The sequence below is a fragment of the Fundulus heteroclitus genome, chromosome 4, assembly GCF_011125445.2.
Source record: "Fundulus heteroclitus isolate FHET01 chromosome 4, MU-UCD_Fhet_4.1, whole genome shotgun sequence".
In the NCBI taxonomy this organism is placed as follows: Eukaryota; Metazoa; Chordata; class Actinopteri; order Cyprinodontiformes; family Fundulidae; genus Fundulus; species Fundulus heteroclitus.
In genome coordinates, this window is record NC_046364.1 from 12,700,608 (window position 1) to 12,722,427 (window position 21,820).

General features: G+C 40.5%; 1 protein-coding gene across 6 annotated transcripts in view; it reads right to left on the reverse strand.

Annotated features, from left to right (window-relative positions):
• LOC105933805 (protein diaphanous homolog 3) overlaps nucleotides 1–21,820 on the reverse strand; it is a gene marked incomplete at its 5' end in the record, with an annotated part of 217,759 nt that overhangs the window by 84,517 nt on the left and 111,422 nt on the right.

Below are 21,820 nucleotides of genomic sequence, written 5' to 3' on the forward strand. Positions count from 1 at the left end.
TGCTGACCCTTGTCCTTTAAGTACAGATGGATATACAGGAATACAGTCATACAAGTGTCAACTCCTCTGAGATAGCAGGGGATGCGTTTTTTGGCAATGGGGCTGCCAAAAAACGCATCCCCCTATGTTTTTAATCTAAAAATTGTCCCACACACCTGAAATTCACACTAGTAGTTCGGAACACACGTGTAAACACGTAGAAAATGTTACATCAACTACAAGTGTATATTTCTATGAAACAGCAGGGGATGCGTTTTTTGGCAACGGTGATGCAAAACTGGAGAACAGTAGACTGTAGAACAGTAGAACTAGGTAGAGTGAGAAATATAGGCCCTGATGTCCTCCAGTAGCTTAAGCCTATAGCAGCATAACTATAAAGGTAGCTCAGGGTAACATGAGCCACTCTAACTATAAGCTTTGTCAAAAAGGAAGGTCTCAGAAGCCAGCTTCTAGTGGAGGAGTTCAAGTATTTTGGGGTCTTGTTCACGAATGAGGGGAAGATGGAGCGGGAGATCGACAGGCGGATTGGTGCGACGTCTGCTGTGAAGCGGGCACTGTACCGATCCGTTGTGGTGAAGAGAGAGCTGAGCCAAAAGGCGAAGCTCTCCATTTACCGGCCGATCTACGTTCCTACCCTCATTTATGGTCACGTGCTTAGGGTCGTGACCCAAGAAACGAGATCCCTGATACAAGCGGCCGAAATTAGTTTTCTCCGTAGTGTGTCTGGGCTCTCCCTTAGAGATAGGTTGAGGAGCTCAGTCAGCCGGGGAGGACTCAGAGTAGAGCCGCTGCTCCTCCACGTCGAGAGGAGCCAGTTGAGGTGGCTCGGGTATCTGGTCAGGATGCCTCTTGGACGCCTCCCTGGTGAGGTGTTCCGGGCACGTCCCACCGGGAGGAGGTCCATGGGAAGACCCAGGACATGCTGGAGAGACTATGTTTCTAGGCTGGCCTGGGAACACCTTGGGATTCCCCCAGAGGAGCTGGCCCAAGTTGCTGGGGAGAGAGACGTCTGGGCCTCCCTACTGAAGCTGCTACCCCCGCGACCCGACTCCGGATAAGCAGAAGACGATGGATGGATGGAAAAAGGAAAGTTTTAGGATTAGTCTTAAAAGTAGACAGGGTGTCTGCGTCACGGACCAAAACTGGGAGTTGGTTCCACTGGAGAGGAGCATGATAGCTAAAGGATCTGCCTACCATTCTGGTTTTACAGACTTTAGGAACCACCAGCAGACCTGCTTTCTGAGAGTGAAGTGGTCTGTTAGCAATATTCCACGTGTGTATGTTGTGTACAAACTTTAGTAATTTCTAACGTGTTATTTCAGCAATATTCCAATTGCTAAAGTGTTACTTGTACATTATTACTTTTGGGTGTGTATCCACCCATTTAACTGTCAAACTTTCATAAAAGCTGTCTTAATGCAAGAAACGAAACCCTTAAACACATGAAATAATTAACTTTAAATAAAAAGGTTTTGTTAATATTTCACATTAAGCTGGATTAACAGCTAGTAAGATACCTTTGATTAAATTTGTATACTAGTGTTTAAACTAGGGGTGTCAAACGTACGGCCTGCGGGCCGGATCTGGCCCACCAAACGATTTAGTCCGGCCCGGTGGCCAAATGCATTTTCATTATTCAACGGCTGTGTCTCCTCGGTGCATCGACTGATCTGCACCAGATTTTTTGTGAGTCGTGGGGGAGCGCTGCCCAACGCATACGTGTGTATCGCATGGTAGACGGGTGAGGAAAATGCATGACAGCTTCTGCGGTGGCTGGCGGCGGGAGGTGCGCGTACCCTAGCGGTGGCCCATAGGCCAGAGCGGCGCTTGGCTGCGAGGGCCGATCATCACCGCTTGCGGTTTTAATTAGGCCCGAGCAGCTAAGCGCTGCGAAGGCCTATTGTATCTGTGTTGTTTCTTATTATTATTATTCTGCCCCCCTAAAGAGGGGCCTTTTTGGGGGCCTTACCATTTTCAAAAACTCACCAAACTTGGCGGATGCAAGAAGACTGTTTAAAAATTTTGGATTTTAAGGTCGTCACAAAAATCAAAAGAAAAATGCCTCAACGGCGCCACCTAGAAATTTTCAAAGGACCCTTTGCTATTCACTTACTTCATCGTAGAGTAATGAAATTTTGTACAGTTGTAGATCTAAGCAAGACGCTCAGAATTTACAATTAACGTCATAGTGCAAATATCACAGGAAGTCGGCCATTTTAGATTGAAAGTCGTAATTTGACCTCATTTTTGACGTTTACAGCATTGGTATTTGATCGAACTCCTCCTAGGGATTTCGAGCGAGCGGCTTAAAACTCCGTCAGTCTGATCATAAGGCATAGCCAATTAAAAGTTATCAAAACGGTGAGTTTTTGAGCATTTTGAAGGGGCGTTAGCAGGGGTCAAAGTTCACCTACTCGCCACAAAACATAAAACTGTTATATCTCCCACACAGAAACACACAGAGGCACCAAACTTTCTGTGATTGTTCATCATCGGGTCTTCTACAATATCCAATGGTCAAATGATGACATCACTTAGGCCACGCCCCCTGACAACAGGAAAATCTGTTATATCTCCTACACAGAAACACACAGAGGCACCAAACTTTCTGTGATTGATCATCATCGGGTCTTCTACAATATCCAATGGTCAAATGATGACGTCACTTAGGCCACGCCCCCTGACAACAGGAAAAACTGCTATATCTCCTACACAGAAACACACAGAGGCACCAAACTTTCTGTGATTGATCATCATCAGGTCTTCTACAATATCCAATGGTCAAATGATGACATCACTTAGGCCACGCCCCCTGAAAACAGGAAAAACTGTTATATCTCCTACACAGAAACACACAGAGGCACCAAACTTTCTGTGATTGATCATCATCGGGTCTTCTACAATATCCAGTGGTCAAATGATGACATCACTTAGGCCACGCCCCCTGACAACAGGAAAAACTGCTATATCTCCTACACAGAAACACACAGAGGCACCAAACTTTCTGATTGATCATCATCGGGTCTTCTACAATATCCAATGGTCAAATGATGACATCACTTAGACCACGCCCCCTGACAACAGGAAGTGTCATGTTTTATTGTTAGCAGTCGCTATGTTACCCCTCTGAGCTAATCAACATGAACGAAATCCTGGCGGGCGGCCAGCGGTGCGCAAATCCCAGCGGTGGCCAAGGCCGGAGCGGCGCTTGGCTGCGAGGGCCGCTCGATGCCGCTTGCGGCTTTAATTAGGCCCGAGCAGCGAAGCGCTGCGAAGGCCTATTGTTTCTGTGTTGTTTCTTATTATTATTATTTTTATTCTGCCCCCCTAAAGAGGGGCCTTTTTGGGGGCTTTATCATATTCAAAAACTCACCAAACTTTGCAGATGCATGGTGACTGTTTAAAAATTTTGTATTTTAAGGTCGTCACAAAAATCTAAAGAAAAATGCCTCAACGGCGCCACCTAGAAATTTTCAAAGGACCCTTTGCTATTCACTTACTTCATCGTAGATTAATGAAATTTTGTACAGTTGTAGATCTAAGCAAGACGCTCAGAATTTACAATAAACGTCATAGTGCAAATATCACAGGAAGTCGGCCATTTTAGATTGAAGGTCGTAATTTTACCTCATTTTTGACGTTTACAGCATTGGTATTTGATCGAACTCGTCCTAGGGATTTCGAGCGAGCGGCTTGAAACTCGGTCAGTCTGATCATAAGGCATGGCCAATTAAAAGTTATCAAAACGGTGAGTTTTTGAGCATGTTGAAGGGGCGTTAGCAGGGGTCAAAGTTGACCTACTCGCCACAAAACAGAAAACTGTTATATCTCCTACACAGAAACACACAGAGGCACCAAACTTTCTGTAATTGATCATCATCGGGTCTTTTACAATATCCAATGGTCAAATGATGACATCACTTAGGCCACGCCCCCTGACAACAGGAAAAACTGTTATATCTCCTACACAGAAACACACAGAGGCACCAAACTTTCTGTGATTGATCATCATCGGGTCTTCTACAATATCCAATGGTCAAATGATGACATCACTTAGGCCACGCCCCCTGACAATAGGAAAAACTGTTATATCTCCTACACAGAAACACACAGAGGCACCAAACTTTCTGTGATTGATCATCATCGGGTCTTCTACAATATCCAATAGTCAAATGATGACATCACTTAGGCCACGCCCCCTGACAACAGGAAAAACTGCTATATCTCCTACACAGAAACACACAGAGGCACCAAACTTTCTGTGATTGATCATCATCGGGTCTTCTACAGTATCCAATGGTCAAATGATGACATCACTTAGGCCACGCCCCCTGACAACAGGAAAAACTGTTTTATCTCCTACACAGAAACACACAGAGGCACCAAACTTTCTGTGATTGATCATCATCGGGTCTTCTACAATATCCAATAGTCAAATGATGACATCACTTAGGCCACGCCCTCTGACAACAGGAAAAACTGTTATATCTCCTACACAGAAACACACAGAGGCACCAAACTTTCTGTGATTGATCATCATCGGGTCTTCTACAATATCCAATGGACAAATGATGACATCACTTAGGCCACGCCCCCCTGACAACAGGAAAAACTGCTATATCTCCTACACAGAAACACACAGAGGCACCAAACTTTCTGTGATTGATCATCATCGGGTCTTCTACAATATCCAATGGTCAAATGATGACATCACTTAGGCCACGCCCCCTGACAACAGGAAAAACTGCTATATCTCCTACACAGAAACACACAGAGGCACCAAACTTTCTGTGATTGATCATCATCGGGTCTTCTACAATATCCAATGGTCAAATGATGACATCACTTAGGCCACGCCCCTTGACAACAGGAAGTGTCATGTTTTATTGTTAGCAGTCGCTATGTTACCCCTCTGAGCTAATCAACATGAAACTGTGTCCACAGACATGTTGCTGTGTTGTGGATTCCAGGCCCATCTGGATTCCATGTAGCAGTGCGGCATGGTGGCGTGGCGAAGTCACCTGAAACGCCGCTGCCATATGTCCAGACTTCCATAGGGTATTGACAAATTTATTAAAAAGTAACTTAAAATTACCTTAAAAGGACAACATTTTTAAAAGTCAAAAGGCTTATTTAATGCTTTGAGAACATCTCTTCTATTCGGCTACAAAACCAACCAAAACAGGATGATCTTTTAAGCTATAAGACCATTTTTAAGATGTCAATACATAGATTTTAAGCTGGTGGGTCGCCACTGCCTCCGGTGGCCAAATGCATCGCTGCATCAACTGATCTGCACCAGTTTAATCTCGTCATGGCAAAATTATTTTTTCTCTTCATGTGTGGCCCTAATACTCCATCGTAAGAACACCGCTGTCGTTACCGCGGGTCCTGGAAAAAAAAAAAACGCTGCTCCTGGGGGGAATTTTTGATTATGCTCACGCATAGATGTGTAAAACTTCACATTGCAGTTCAGACAGGCGCAGACTGAACGGGGCAGTTCATTTTAAAGAGGCAGTTTTGGCGCATATTCCGATAGAAACGGGCTGCGGGGAGCCTAAGTGTGTTGTCGTGGGCGTGTTTACCCGCTGCAGGTAACCGCTGTGAAACAATCAGAAAGATTTCCCTGATTAATAACATCTTTATGGCGCTCATCTTTATTGTTACTATGTGCTGCTTTACCAGTTCTCTCTCTCTCGCTCGCTCGCTCGTCATCGGACAAAAATCAAACTGCTTCGTGTTTGTATTTGAAATTGTGCGTCAGACTCAGATTTAGAAGTGTTGTTACGACGTTTGAGCTGTAACTGCAACCGTTTTATATATATATATATATATATATATATATATCTGGTAACTTTACTGAATTTGCAGCTTAAGAAGATTGGGTTTGACAAACAACACCAACTGTCCCCTCAATCCAGTGCACACAATACCACAACAGACCTCATCACGCTCTACAGTACATCAAGAAAACTAAATCAACTAAAACAAGTTCACTAAAACAAGTGCATTTCATGTACATGAAATGAAGTTAATCCATATTTGTGTGTCAGGGTGTCTAAGCATTCTCCAGAATTTGACATCTCAGCAGAGCCTGTAATAATTATAGAAAGTAACATTATAGTTGTTCTGCCTTTTGTTAAGACAGCAAGGAATTCATGTCGTGAATACATTACATAAATAAGATAATAATTCTTAGTCAGAGGAAATCCAAGGCAAAAACAGTTAGAAAAGTTTTGGGTTCATATTTAATCAGAGTGAGACATCACAACTTTGTTAGATCTCTATGTGAATTACGTGAGATAGTGAGTGCTCTCACCTTAAAAAAAGATCTTTGACGTATTTTGCTCCGGTTAAAAGCTGCTTTTCAGCGATGAAGCTAGGGAAACTGCTAATGTTGAAGTTGAATTTGTTCTACACGCTTCTGCCTTGGAAAAATATTCGTCTTTTTACAAAAAGAATGTTTAAAGCCAGATTTGGGAACAAAGGTTATTCAGAGAATGCAAGAAAAGGAAGCTTTTGTGGGGAACTTTTGTCCTAGCTGTCTAGCTGCATATGGCCCCAGGACAGCACAATAGTTTTCTTGAAGTTTAATTTTGGAGAAGTAGAAACAAGTATTAATTTCAAAAGGTAGGTAAAAAAGGAAAAAAGTTTTTACAAAATCTTAAAATGTTGGATAGTCGTTATTTCCATCTTGCTGTGAAAATTGGTGAAATATTATCATTTTTAATGCTTAGATATAAAATCGCAAGGCCATTACTAAAATTGCCTTTTGTTGAAAATGTTTTTTGGCATGCCATACTTTATATTTATAGGTAGCCTAGATGTGCATAATAAAAGAGTGGAACTAAAACCTGGTCTAAAATTATTATGGAGCTTTAACTTGCTAAGAGTAATACTGTTAGATGATTATATCTTTAAAATGAGATAACTGTCTCAAAAAATGTGATAGTTTATTTGGTCTGAAGAGATGATGCAATTCAATGTTATTTATATAGCGACAATTCATGAAATATGTCATCTCAAGGCACTTTACAACGTCAAAATCAATCAGATTATACAGATTGGGTCAGATTATACACATTGGTCAAAAAATTCCTATATAAGGGAACCAGTTCATTGCATCAAAGTCTTGACAAGTAGCATTCTCTCTTGAAGAAGCGTAGAGCCACAGGGAGAGTCATCTGCATTGTCCATGGCTTTGCAGCAATCCTACCTACTGAGCAAGCATGAAGCGACAGCAGGAAAAAAAACTCCCCATTAACGGGAAGGAAAAACCTCCAGCAGAACCTGGCTCAGTATGAACGGTCATCTGCCTCGACAGACTGGGGGTTACAGAAGACAGAGCAGAGACACAACAAGACAGACAAAAAAGCACAGAAGTTCTACATTAGATGGTAGTAGCGGGTGATCTGTCTTCCCTGGATGAAGCCACAGCTAACAGAACGCCAGACCAGGTGTGCCTACTATGAAGAAAAAAGAAAAATCAAAAAGTTAAAAGCTGAAATTACAACAGTCATTCAAAATTGAAGAACAATAGACCCTGATGTCCTGCAGTAGCCTAAACCTATAGCAGCATAACTATAGAGGTAGCTCAGGGTAACATGAGCCACTCTAACTATAAGCTTTTTAAAAAAGGAAAGTCCCAAGGGCCAGCTTCTAGTGGAGAAGTTCAAGTATCTTGGGGTCTTGTTCACGAATGAGGGGAAGATGGAGCGGGAGATCGACAGGCGGATTGGTGCGGCGTCTGCTGTGAAGCGGGCGCAATACCGGTCCGTTGTGGTGAATCTGCACCAGATTTTTTTTGAGTCGTGGGGGAGCGCTGCCGAACACGTTCGTGTAAATCGCCCAGTGGACGGGCGGGCAAAATGCGTGACAGCATCTGCGGTGGCGGGCGGCCGGCGGTGCGCAAATCCCAGCGGTGGCCAAGGCCGGAGCGGCGCTTTGCTGCGAGGGCCGCTCATCACCGCTTGCGGTTTTAATTATTATTATTATTAATCTGCCACCCCAAAGAGGGGCCTTTTTGGGGGCTTTATCATACTCAAAAACTCACCAAACTTGGCGGATGCAAGAAGACTGTTTAAAAATTTTGTATTTTAAGGTCGTCACAAAAATCAAAACAAAAATGCCTCAACGGCGCCACCTAGCAATTTTCAAAAGACCCTTTGCTATTCACTTACTTCATCGTAGAGACATGAAATTTGGTACAGTGGTAGAGCTCACCAAGACGCTCAGAATTTACAATTAATGTCATAGTGAAAATATCACAGGAAGTCGGCCATTTTAGATTGAAGGTCTGATTTTGACCTCAATTTTGACGTTTACAGCATTGGTACTTGATCAAACTCCTCCTAGGGATTTCGAGCGAGCGGCTTGAAACTCGGTCAGTCTGATCATAAGGCATGGCCAATTAAAAGTTATCAAAACGGTGAGTTTTTGAGCATTTTGAAGGGGCGTTAGCAGGGGTCAAAGTTCACCTACTCGCCACAAAACATAAAACTGTTATATCTCCTACACAGAAACACACAGAGGCCCCAAACTTTCTGTGATTGATCATCATCAGGTCTTCTACAATATCCAATGGTCAAATGATGACCTTGCTTAGACCACGCCCCCTGACAACAGGAAGTGTCATGTTTTGTTGTAAGCGGTCGCTATGTTACCCCTTTAAGCTAATCAACATGAAACTGTGTCCACAGACAGAACACATGTTGATGTGTTGTGGATTTCAGGCCCAACTGGATTCGATGGAGCAGGGGGGCGTGGCGGCGTGGCATATTCACCTCAAACGCTGCTGTCATACGTTTGGCTCTGAATTCCACAGTTTTGGGCCAAGCTGCTTAAAACTCATTTGGATGCATCCTTATCCACCCCCCAACAGGAATCCATAACAAACTTTAGTGAGCAGGACTTAGTTTCTCCATAGCGCCACCAAGCAATTTTCAAAGGACCCTTTGCTATTCACTTAGTTCATCGTAGAGTAATGAAATTTTGTACAGTTGTAGATCTCAGCAAGACGCTCAGAATTTACAATTAATGTCATAGTGCAAGTATCACAGGAAGTAAGCCATTTTAGATTGAAATCTGAATTTTGACACCATGTTGACATGGTATCAAATACCATCATCATCAAGTTTGATCATATTTGATCAAACTTGTCCAGCAGGGGGCAGCAAGAGACCACAAATAAACCCCAAAGGAATTTCTCTTGGTAAGTAACTGATCTTAACTCTTTGGTTTCCTTATATATTTAAGTTGAACAGATATACAAATCCTGCTTGAAAACTGACAAACTTACTCTTGTTCAATACATTTCAGTTTTTATTTATATAGCGCCAAATCATGAAACATGTCATCAGGGGTGTACTGGGACAAAAAAATCGGCCCTGCCATTTTGGATTAGACTGGCCCACCACATTTTGTTGTGTACTGAATGTGTATACCAACTGTACAATACCTTGAGGTCAGGTTAATGGAAATTAGTGAGAGTGGACACTTAAAATACTTCTAAAATCTTAATTTATTAACACGGTAAAATGTAAACTCCATCACAGCACAGCAACTATTCTTAGATCAGAGTGAGAGAGAGAGAAAGAGAGGTGTCAGGGTCAATCACACATATTATCACGTTACATCATTATAAGAAGTTATTGTAAGTTGCTCATCAGATCTATTTAGTCTTCCAGATACTGTAGGGTAACATTGGACTAATGTGCACTCACTGTGTAAAAAAGGATGCCAATGACAAAATGAACCAGAGAAAGGCCTCACTTATCATGGAAAGAAAGAAAATATATAATAACATAATATAAATTTTGATTTACTCAGTCATTTGTAATAAGTATTTTATTTATCTAATTTCCTAATTTTTGATCATATTTTCTTTAAAATCGCAGACTTTTTGCTATTTTTCATGTAAATCCTTGGTGGCGCTTCATAGCGAAGCCGGTGAGGCCGCAGCAAGCTTGGCCTCCCCTGGGATTGTGCAATCCCATGTTAACTGCGCTGACTTCCATTCTGTGAATGCATCTTCCTGTCTCTAGATCATAAATTCAATTGTTCAAACAGTTATGAACAGATTTTCCACAATTTAATATATGTGGATTACGAATTGTGTTTTGGTCATCAAACTGTGTGCAGATAACATGTTTTCGTGGTGCTGGCTGATCATAAACAGCAAAGAACTGGTTGTAGGTGAGGTCGGCAGTTCCTTGGCCGCTAGGCAGGGGGCGCTCAAGGTGCACCGCTCGTGATCCCCAAATAGTAGAGTCAAAACAAGTTATGGATGTATTATTAGCGAGTTTTGCTAAACAAGTAAAGCACTAAAAAGACTCTAAACATAGAGCTGGAACAGGACTGATAAGGGAAGGCTTTCCTCCCTGGCAGTGAGCTCCACTGAGACTGAGAGACTTTTAAAACTGAAGAAGATAAAGAGAACTTTTACCGGAAAATGATGATATATTTGTTCAGAAAGAGCGCCGCAGGGACTTAAATTATAAGTAGAGGTAAGACAGCGATACTTATTCATGTTTTGTTTTTGTGATAAAATGTGCGTAATGTGGGTTATAGTTTTAGAATGTGTTACAAATGCAGAAATCCATCATAACTCATAAACTGTTACAGTCAAATGACAAATAATTTATTTTTATTTTTTCATCAAATAATCAATATTTTTCCATGTCTCTTGGTGAATTAATTTGGCTCAATCAGTCTCCTTCAGCACTCTGCAACGAGTCTACTCTGTAGAGTGTATATATTTGTAAATCTGACTCTGATGACGTCAGTACCTCACCAGCTATGAACCCTACCGCACGTCACTGATTACAACCACCACCACCACCACCACCATAATCTGCCTTGACCGACTGGGGGTTAAAAAAGGGAGAGAAGAGACACAACAAGACAGACAAAAAAGCACAGAAGCACACATTGATCCAGTAATCTGTTTTACATTAGATGGTAATAACAGGTGATCTGTCTTCCCTGAATGATGTCACAGCTAACAGAACGCCAGACCAGGTGTACCTACTATGAAGAAAAAATAGAAAAAACTAAAAGTTGAAATGACAACAGTCATGCAAAATTGAAGAACAATAGACCCTGATGTCCTCCAGCAGCCTAAGCCTATAGCAGCATAACTATAGAGGTAGCTCAAGGTAACATGAACCACTCTAACTATAAGCTTTGTCAAAAAGGAAAGTCCCAAGAGCCAGCTTCTAGTGGAGGAGTTCAAGTATCTTGGGGTCTTGTTCACGAATGAGGAGAAGATGGAGCGGGAGATCGACAGGCGGATTGGTGCGACGTCTGCTGTGAAGCGGGCGCTGTACCGATCCGTTGTGGTGAAGAGAGAGCTGAGCCAAAAGGCCAAGCTCTCGATTTACCAGTCGATCTATGTTCGTACCCTCATCGATGGTCACGAGCTTTGGGTCGTGACCGAAAGAACGAGATCCCGGATACAAGCGGCTGAAATGAGTTTTCTCCGTAGTGTGTCTGGGCTCTCCCTTAGAGATAGGGTGAGGAGCTCAGTCATCCGGGGAGGACTCAGAGTACAGCCGCTGCTCCTTCACATTGAGAGGAGCCAGTTGAGGTGGCTCGGGCATCTGGTTAGGATGCCTCCTGGACGCCTCCCTGGTGAGGTGTTCCGGGCACGTCCCACCGGGAGGGGGCCCAGGGGAAGACCCAGGACACGCTGGAGGGACTATGTCTCCCGGCTGGCCTGGGAACGCCTTGGGATTCCTCCTGAGGAGCTGGCCCAAGTGGCTGGGGAGAGGGACGTCTGGGCCTCCCTCTTGAAGCTGCTACACCCGCGACCTGACCCCGGATAAGCGGAAGACGATGGATGGATGGAAAAAGGAAAGTTTTAGGATTAGTCTTAAAAGTAGACAGGGTGTCTGCGTCACGGACCAAAACTGGGAAACCATTCTGGTTTTACAGACTTTAGGAACCACCAGCAGACCTGCTTTCTGAGAGTGAAGTGGTCTGTTAGAAATTACTAAAGTTTGTACACAACATACACATGTGGAATATTGCTAACGTGTTACTTTAGCAATATTCCAATTGCTAAAGTGTTACTTTTACATTATTACTTTTGGGTGTGTATCCACCAATTTAACTGTCAAACTTTCATAAAAGCTGTCTTAATGCAAGAAATGAAACCCTTAAACACATGAAATAATTAACTTTAAATAACTAAAAAGGTTTTGTTAACTTTTCACATTAAGCTGGATTAACAGCTAGTAAGATACCTTTGATTAAATTTGTATACTAATGTTTAAACCAGGGGTGTCAAAGCTACGGCCCGTGGGCCGAATTCAGCCCGCCGAACGATTTAGTCCGGTCCGAAAGCCAAATGCATTATCATTATTCAATGGCTGTATCTCCTCGCTGCATCGAGCGATCTGCACCAGATTTTTTGTGAGTCGTGGGGAGCGCTGCTGAAACACGTTCGTGTGAATCGCCCAGTGGACGGGCGGGCAAAATGCGTGACAGCATCTGCGGTGGCGAGCGGCCGGCGGTGCACAAATCCCAGCGGTGGCCAATAGGCCAGAGCGGCGCTTTGCTGCGAGGGCCGCTCATCACCGCTTGCGGTTTTAATTTTAATTACACTTTCTTGTAATGGCTAAAACTGTAACTTTGGTTACTGTTTTTAACGTTGGCAATGTTTTACTGAAACATAAGGTGACATTTTTATCAGTCTCACAATCTGATTGTTGAACTAATAAATTTGGGTTTCACGAAACAATCCAAGTGTGTTTTCAGCTTTTACAATCTCGCTCAAAGTGAAAGAAAGTAACAGCAAATCGGAGGCAACCTGACTTAAGTTCCGTTCTTTCTGAAAATGTTTCAACACCTATCAAGGAGTCTTTGTGGCATTTGAGCAACCTGCAGAAAACAACTGAGCGAAAGTCCGGTTGCCTCTTATTCAAGCCTGTTTGCTGTTGCGATGATCTGGTAAATAGAGAATTTCCACAGGCGTGAACGAAAGTAACTACTGGAAAAACACTGAAACTTGTAATGAGCTACTCTGTCAACAGGTCATATCAAAACAGCATTTCTGCTGTTGGATAAAAACATTTTCAGGAGCAAGAAATGAGCTTGTAGAAGAATATAGCTTCACCTAATGGTTGGTTTATTCCCTAAGTAGAAATAGAAATAAATGCTAAACCATAATATATATTTTAAGTGATGCGTTAACCCAGCTAACTACATGATAGAGGTACTGTCCCACAGTATCCTGTGGTGGTAACAAAGGAAAAAACAGATTCTTAAGAGTTAAGATTGTGATTTGTGAGTGTCCTAGGTTGGTAATAATAATGTTGATGTAGCCCACATAATACTGATAAAATCTAGTGTTTAATGCACATTTTCTTCATATATATTGTATCAGACTGGGGATCAGTACCAGCAAAGACCAATGTGTTTGATTTATAATCTAGTAAAACTGAATAAAATAAATTGTGAAATGTAAGTGTGAGAAGACATTTTTGAATTCTTTAAAAATCTTTAATGTGTAAGAAATCTGGCAAAGCTCTCAAGAGCCATCTGTTCCACAAATCTGCAAGGAAAACAAAACTAATGAATGTGTAATATTTGACTGAACTATTTGGATTTTATTTAGCTGGTAGATTTAGTCAGTTTTGTTATTTAATTACACTGCTTATTGCTAGCAGAAGGGTTATATTTTGAGAGAAAAACAAACTGGACTAACATAGAAAGCCATTTAATAAATCCTGTATGTTTACAGACTCCAGCTATCTTGTTCTTTTCTCCATTTCCAAGCTGTCATTTAATACCTTGTCAGTTTTTTTTTTTTTTTTTTTTGTTTTACGCATGAATGCAACGGGCCAAACCTTACTCTCCTTAAAATATCACATAACGTTTCTTGAGCGGACCTTTTCTTGCTCTCGTTCTTCTTATGCTCCTCCGGTATTTTTAGCATTCTTGCATGCAGTGTTGCATGTCTCACTGTTCTTCTATTTGACATCTTAATAGTTCATTGCTTGTAGCCATGTAGAGAATGTTAAATAAAGCTCTGATGTGTAATTTGTCGCTCCGCAAACAGTTCTGCTCCTGGCCTACCCTGGGAGTTAATGCAACAGATTTGTCATACACAAGCCAGGCACAGCTTGAGGAGGAGGAAAAAACACCTATTCAATCTGAATTTCAATCTCCATAGGGCTCTATGCAAATGCACACAAGCTGACGCACCCTCTCCCTCCCTCTCTCAAGTTGCCAGAACACACTGATGGCAAATCCAGGCGGCATATTATAGCGCATGTAGAAGCCCGGTCTGGCAGGTAAAAGAGGTGGTGGAAAATGAGAATGAAGCGGGAACGGTCTCACATTTCAAGAATGCATAAGCAGGCAAAACTAAAAAACAAAATGAATGCAGATACTTGTCGCAGGTAAGGAAGCAAAAAAAATCCATTTTGATCATTTCCTCCTGAAACCCCTCCCCTTTCCTTTCCTGTCTCTCATTGCTGTGCCCTTCAGCATAATGTGGATGCAGAGCCTCTCGGAGGCTTTTTAGGGAATTGATGGATAATCAGATGATTACATAGAAAATCTCCATTGAGGACAATCCTCTCTGACAAACAAAGAGAAAGCTCTTTAGTTAATAAATAGACTGAGAGACAGACAGAGGGAGTGTGTGTGAGAGGGACTAAGTAAATCCTGTCCTAGGCTGACAGCGACAAGCCAACTCTCAATCACATATTATTTCACCCAATCTGCCCATATGTGCATATGTGTATCTGCACATATGTGCATGTTGTCAGACGAGTCTCTTCTTCAGCCTTTTACTGCAATTTCCTAATGCAGGCGTGTCAGATTTCAGTCCTCAAGGGCCGGTGTCCCATTTATTTTATATGTGTCTCTGCTTCAACACACCCGAGTCAAATAATCAGGTCATTAGCAGGACTCTGGAGAACTTTACTGTATTCTGCCATTTGATTCAGATGTGTTGGACCAGGGACACATTTGAAAGTTGTAGGACATGCGCCCTCGAGGACTGGACTTTGACACCCCTGTCCTAATGTATCCAAAAATATTTTAAGGTTTAGGCAAATCATCAAACTATTTCTGGAATACGCTCAAAACAAAATATTTATATGCACTGTATAAAGAGAAAACCATTTGTTTTTGGTTGTTCAACATTACATCAGGATTGCAAAAATGATGTTCACTTTCCTAAATGAGATAATAAAGAGTCAGATGATTATTTTTTCAGATAATTTCTTCAAATTCAGTTTACATACACTAAAATCTGGAAAGCTCATATAATAATGTCATGGCTTCATAAGCTTCTGATTACACTTAGAGTTAAATGGAGGCTCAGCAGTGGATTTATTTTCAGGCAATAGATTCAATGCATTGCTCTTGTTATCGTAGAAAATTAAATAAATACAGCCATGATATCAGGAAGAGAGCAGTGGAACTGAAAAGTCTGGCTGAGCCTTGGATATTATTTTCAAATGTCTACAGGTCCCCTGTTCATCTGCTCAAACAATGATATGGAAGAATAAATACTACGGAAATGTCCAGAGATTAACATGTTTTGGTGTTAAATAGGCAAATCAACCCCAGAACAAAAGCAAAAAGACCTTATAAGGACACTGCTTGAAGCTGGTAAGCTAGTATATTTATCTACAGAGAAACAAGTCATGTACTGGCATTGCCTGAAATGCCACCCAGCTAAGAAGAAGCCATAAAGCCCAAAAGCAGGTTAGAGAAGGTCAAATTACAGTTTGCAAAAATGTACACAGCAACAAAGACCTAAGAGGAGACATGACCTAGGAGACATGGAGTCTGACTTGGGTTGAAGTGTTTGGCCAGGGAAGCTTACAAGCCTGAAAACACCATCCCTGCTGTACTTTACAGCAGGGATGTGGGTTTTTTTTGCTGCGGGAGGGAATGGTGGGCTTCACAAAACACATGGCTTTATGAGGAAAGAACACTAGACTCAAATATCAAAGCAGCATCTCAAAACATCAGTTAGGAAGTTAAATTTAGGTCAAAATGGGTCTTCCTACCCTAAGCAAGTTCCAATCTGGATTCAACACAGCAGAGTCAGCACTTTCGAGTAGCTATCACAAACTTGGATGTCAGTCCCATAGGGAATTTACCAACAGCTGAAAGGTTCTGTGTGAGCAAGGTGGCCTATAAACCTGACTCAGTTACACTCGTTCTGTCAGGAGGAATTGGTCAAAATTCCAGAAAACTATTGTAAGACGCTTGCGGAAATATATAGAAACTGTCTGACCCAAGTCATACTGAGGAGAGTTTGGCCAAATGCCAAAGAAATGCTTGTAACCTTCTGAAACACATTTTTTTAAAGCTTCTTGCTCCCATAATTACCATAATTAAATATTGTTGGTATTTCTGACTCATCTGAAATAGGAAAAGCTTTATCCAATTTAATGGCAGACAGTGCAGAGAAAAACAAATCGTTTTCATACATTGTAAAATTTCATGTGGTGTATGTAAATATCTGGTTTCAATTGAATACGGCTTAGCCCTATGATATTTATCCTAAAGAGCTGTTTTGAATGGAAACACAATTTGACACAGCAGGTCATTTTGACTTAAAAAGCCCTATACATGTATATCATCATTATTTCATTGTGATTTGGATTCTGGTTTTGAGACAATTAATAGGTTCATTTCTAAGGCATTGTCCTGCAACCTCAGGGGATTCTTTTAAATTTGATACACGCAAACAACAACTTTTCACCGTAACAAAACCATGAACCAATTTACAATCATAAACAAGTAATGTTTGGTACATGTGCATTCACTGAATGTATTTAGACTGTAGATGCATGCTTGCAGCACAAGTTATCTAGTTAAAACCCAGAATTAAAGTTTTTTCAAACAATCAAATCCGTGTAATTTCAGGTTGACGCAGATCATGCATCATTTATATGTAATACATGCAACTATAGAAATTCTGGAAATCTTGGACAGCTGTTTCATATATGTTTTAAATGTTGATACATGGTAGATAAATAACTGTGTAGGTAATGCCTCAGGCTGACAAATTGAAAGCAATGATATTCAGTCAAAAGGAAATCATAAAGTCTAGCTCAAACACAATCCATTCAATAGTGACCTACAGGAGCAAGAAAAGGTTTGCGAACTCTCTGCCGTCGCCAGGATTTTGGAATTGATTATTCCCACAATGCAGGCTGACCTGAGCCTTATACATTGACAAACACAATCTGACTGAACAAATAATACACATAAAATTTATTTGGCCATTGCTTTCTTTTATAAGCAGAGATTTTGCTCACAGTGGAGCCAGAAAAACGGTGACATACTGAGTTTAGTAATTCATAGAGAGGCATATTTCAGAAACAACCTTCAGGAGCCCTTTTCTATAGCTGCTTTTGAGATTTCCACAACAATGAAGAGGACTTATGGACCATTCTTTCCTTAAAGCTGTTTCTCTTTACTTGTATTTCTGGGACGTCTTGATAATGTCAAATAGCCCACCTAAGGTTATGCCATAGCAACTCAGTTGGATGAAGGTCAGGATTCTGACTAAGGCACTTGAAATAAGGGTATTTTCTTCTAATCACGCTGCTGATGCCTTACTTGTGTGCTTTAGGTTAGGGTATTTTTGCGTCAAACCTACTGTTTGCTTAAGGTCAGAGAGTGGTTTATAAAAGCTGCTCTATATAATTTCTTTCTGAAGAAAACAATTACAAGTAATAGTTTTTTCTATCAAAAAATATAAAAGCCCTAATGTATCAAAACAGGCCAGAACAAGCATGTTCCACATTACACATGGAGGAGTGCATCTTTAGCGTATATTAAACTGTTCTTCAATACATTTCTTAATTGCAAAAACAATTGTTTGTTTTAACTTTGCACATTAAAACCACAGTTGAATGACAATACATCCAAAGGGGAATCTGGATGAGATAGAAAACCCTTGGAGGCTTATAATAGCTCTCATCATAGCTCATCATTAAAAGTACATAAAGGGAAAAAATAGAAGTAACCATATTCAATCCCAGACTTAAATATTTACACAAATGGAGTACACCATTCAAAGAATAAATACATCTAAAGAGGATGTATAAGCATTTAGGTATAAACAAATGTGCATAAACTAACATAATAATAAATACAAAAACTAGACACCAAAAACTGAAGAATTGTAATAACTGAATTAAAATACATTTCTTAAGTCTATCTTTCAAATTGTTCAAAGAGATGGACTGGGTGCAATTTGAATATAACTATTCTGTGAGTGAAACAATGCATAATATTAATTTGTGACAGATAGGCAGCTCACATTTTAATATAAAATATATATTCAATACAGACAACCTGAGCTATAGTAAACAAATGGCAAGCCCTTCTTACAAACTATACTACAAAGCTTACAGATTTTTTGCTTCAATCAAAATTAATGTAGTCGTTCCAGCTTCAGTTTTCAGCTCTAAAAGCTCAAGTGAACTAGTAAATGAGACCTGAGTTATATAATCTAATGTAGAGAACAGTTGGCTTGGTTTTCTTTATGCCAATTTGAAAAATGTGATTCACATACACCGATAAATAAGCTATTTAGACTGATCCATTTGGAAACATTTTCAAGATCTGCATTATTTCTCATTAAAAATGGCATGATCAGCAAAGAAAATGCTGGAAACAAGGTAATACAGCAGAGAAATTATTTTATATTCACAGGAAATAAAATTGATCCCAAAAAAGATCTTTGCGGGACACTGCATCTTATATTGACTTGGATAGATGCACATTCAATAATGCTAACAAATGTGTCATTACTAAGACACCTATACAAAGCCATTTGTACGTTTTTCCTATAAAGCCATAGCACAAATCTAACTTAAGTAAAATGTGTGGTCAACAGTGAAAATCTCTACTCATGTTAATAAAATCTGTATCTTTCTGTTCATGAATTAGCTTCTCTGTTCAGATCTACTGAATATTAGAAATGTGATTGTAGTTGGTAAGACTTTCAAGTCTATCCAGATTGAACAATAGGGGAAATATAAGATCATCAGGTGAAATTATACTTTATTGTGATCTAGAAAGTGTATAAATCAAGAAGTTTGATCAAAATTCAAATGTTAAGTATTTGATTTAGATGAAGATAAAGCCACATTTACGACGAGTAAACAGGTGGGAATCAGATCCTAAATTGAATAGTTGTCAACTATTATAATAACGGTTGCAACTCAATTATAAGTATTTCCGACTCTAATACAGTTGTTTTTATCTTTTCAAAACAAAACACAAGACAAGCTGATAACAGCACTGCTGCAGGACTTGCACAACACAACAAATGGCTAATTTCAAGTCCAACTGCCAGTGACATAAAAGCCAAGCAAAGTGAAGCTTCAGTCAATCTGTGCCGGATGGTAGTTGCTAAAGGATGTCCAAATGACAATAAACGCAAACCAGGCAGATGTTTCACCTTGATGTTTAGGCCAAGATAGTGCATGCTTTGGCTGGAGAGTTGACAACAGAACTTTGGCCTGGATGGAGAACAGTGGCACAGTTTATGCTTAGCAACTTCCACAGGAGTGCTAAAGGGACTGGCACAGAAATGTGAACTTTAAACACTAGTGCAGGCCTCTGCCTTATTCAGCTGTTCTGCCAGCCTTGGCTTTGGCATCATACTTGCATCTGGCATCAGTGACGGCCCAAAGAAAAACGGGGCAAAAAACAACTAGCAGGTAGATTTAAATTCTCAAGCTAGATGAAAGCTTCCTCAGAGCGAGGTGGCACGTACGGTAGAGTCATTATACTGTAGTAGGTTACACCGTTCTTTTGGCTTGAACTTTGTATGCAAACCAAAGCAGCTACTCTTCCAATCATTGGATCAACCTCGTGCTGTAGTGGATATGCAGACAATCCAAAAACATCCATATTTGGATTAGGATTGTGGGAGCCAGCCAATTTGACCTGTCACACAGCTGTAGCATAATCTTGACATGATTAAAAAAAAAGATTATCATTAAACAAGTATTACTTGTCCAAATGAGAAAGTGCCCCCCCCCCCCACACACACACACACACACACATTTTATTTATGTTATTTTCATTTTGCTGCATTTGAAAAACTTGGTTATACTTAAAAAAAAAAACAGTTTTGTAGTTAATTGAACGCTAAATTTTAAACACACGATTAGTTAAAATAAGTGTGATAATTTGCATATCCATGCTTGCCTATTTCCCCTTATGTTTGCTTCTCCTCTCTCTGAGACGGAGTAGCAAAAAGGTTTCAGTACGGCGCATTGGTGTATGCTCACACCTCCGTTCTCGTTTATTCAGTGTAGGAGGGGTTAAGTCTTGCCTGGGTCTCCCACAAAAAGTGGGGTAATCCTGGTGGTAGTTGTCTGGTGGGTTGTGGGAGGTGTCTTCGGAACAGCGAATTGGAAGCGTGAGAAGTGATGCGCTAGGCAGCTCGAAGGAGGGGTGCAGCCTTTAAACGGATACCATAGTGTGCATCAAGCTAATTACAGCTAGCGCATTAGCTTAGTTGACCACGAGGTTTTCTTCCAGACCGGAACTTTGCTGACCGTTTCATGTTGCTTTCAAACATTGAGGCTTTTAAAATAGACAAATGACGCTTAGCCTGGCAGGGGGCGAGTAAAGCCTGGTGGCCAGCCAGGCTTATAATACGGTGGGGGAAACCCAGCTTGTGTCAGGTAGGCATATGCTCAAAGATTAGCATGAGAGCCTCGTGAGGGAGAGCCACAGAAACGCTAGTTTGAACAAGGAATTAAATTGGTGTCAAAGCCAAACATGACCGCTGCCGAGTCAGTAGGTCGAGAGTATATACCTGCGTTATGCCATTATTGTATTAGTTGAAAATGGTCTCCAAATGACATTAATATGATTTATCGCAACAATTTTTAGAAAAAATGTATCGTCCAGCAAAATTGTATCATCCACAGGCCTAAAAGGGGAGCAATTACATATACATGTCGAAATTATATTACAATACAGCAGGTTTGGTTAGCAAAGCTTTTTCTTCTATGAACTGAAAACTATTCTGTAATTTGTGACCAAATAGCATAAAAAGAAGAGATGTGTAAAGGGAAAGTTTTGAAATGCACTCTATATCAACTATCAAAGACCACTGTGCGGCAATAAGATAAATCTTCTAAATTAATGTTTAGGGTCAACGATGAGTTGAATTTCTTCAAATTAATTTTTTTAAAGTTCAATACAAACAAATGTATATAACCAATGTTTTGTCCTTGGATCAGGACAATATAATGGTTAGTGTAACAGTGAGTGTGCCTATCTTATAAAATGTGTCCTCCTCATGATATGTAAATAATTATGTGTGTAAATTATTATGCGTGTATATATCCCTTTACTTCTTGATTTACTGTATTCTTATTTTTTATCAGCACCATCAACACCAAGTCAAATTCCTTGTAAGTGCATACCTACTTGGCGATTAAACTTGATAGATAACTTTTGATAGATTATTAGATGAAAATTGTGTTATTTAAAAGATGCAGACAATATGATTTATGATTAAATCCCCCGCTTTTAATGTGCAATATTGCCTCAGCTTAGATGGAGTAGAGTTTCTGCCAGCTGCAAGGTCATTGGTTTGACCTTCTCTGCGTAAAATGTGTGAATGGGTTAATCTGGCCTGTACTTGCCTCTGAAGTGCTTTGGGTGGCCTTAATGACAAGTAGTAAAGATGTCTACTCACAATTATGTACAATTAATCAAAACTGTCCTCACATTTATTTTCTACAGATGGGTGTTTTTTGTTTTTTAAAAGATAAACAACGCATTGTGAGAAAACAGATGTCTCCTGTAA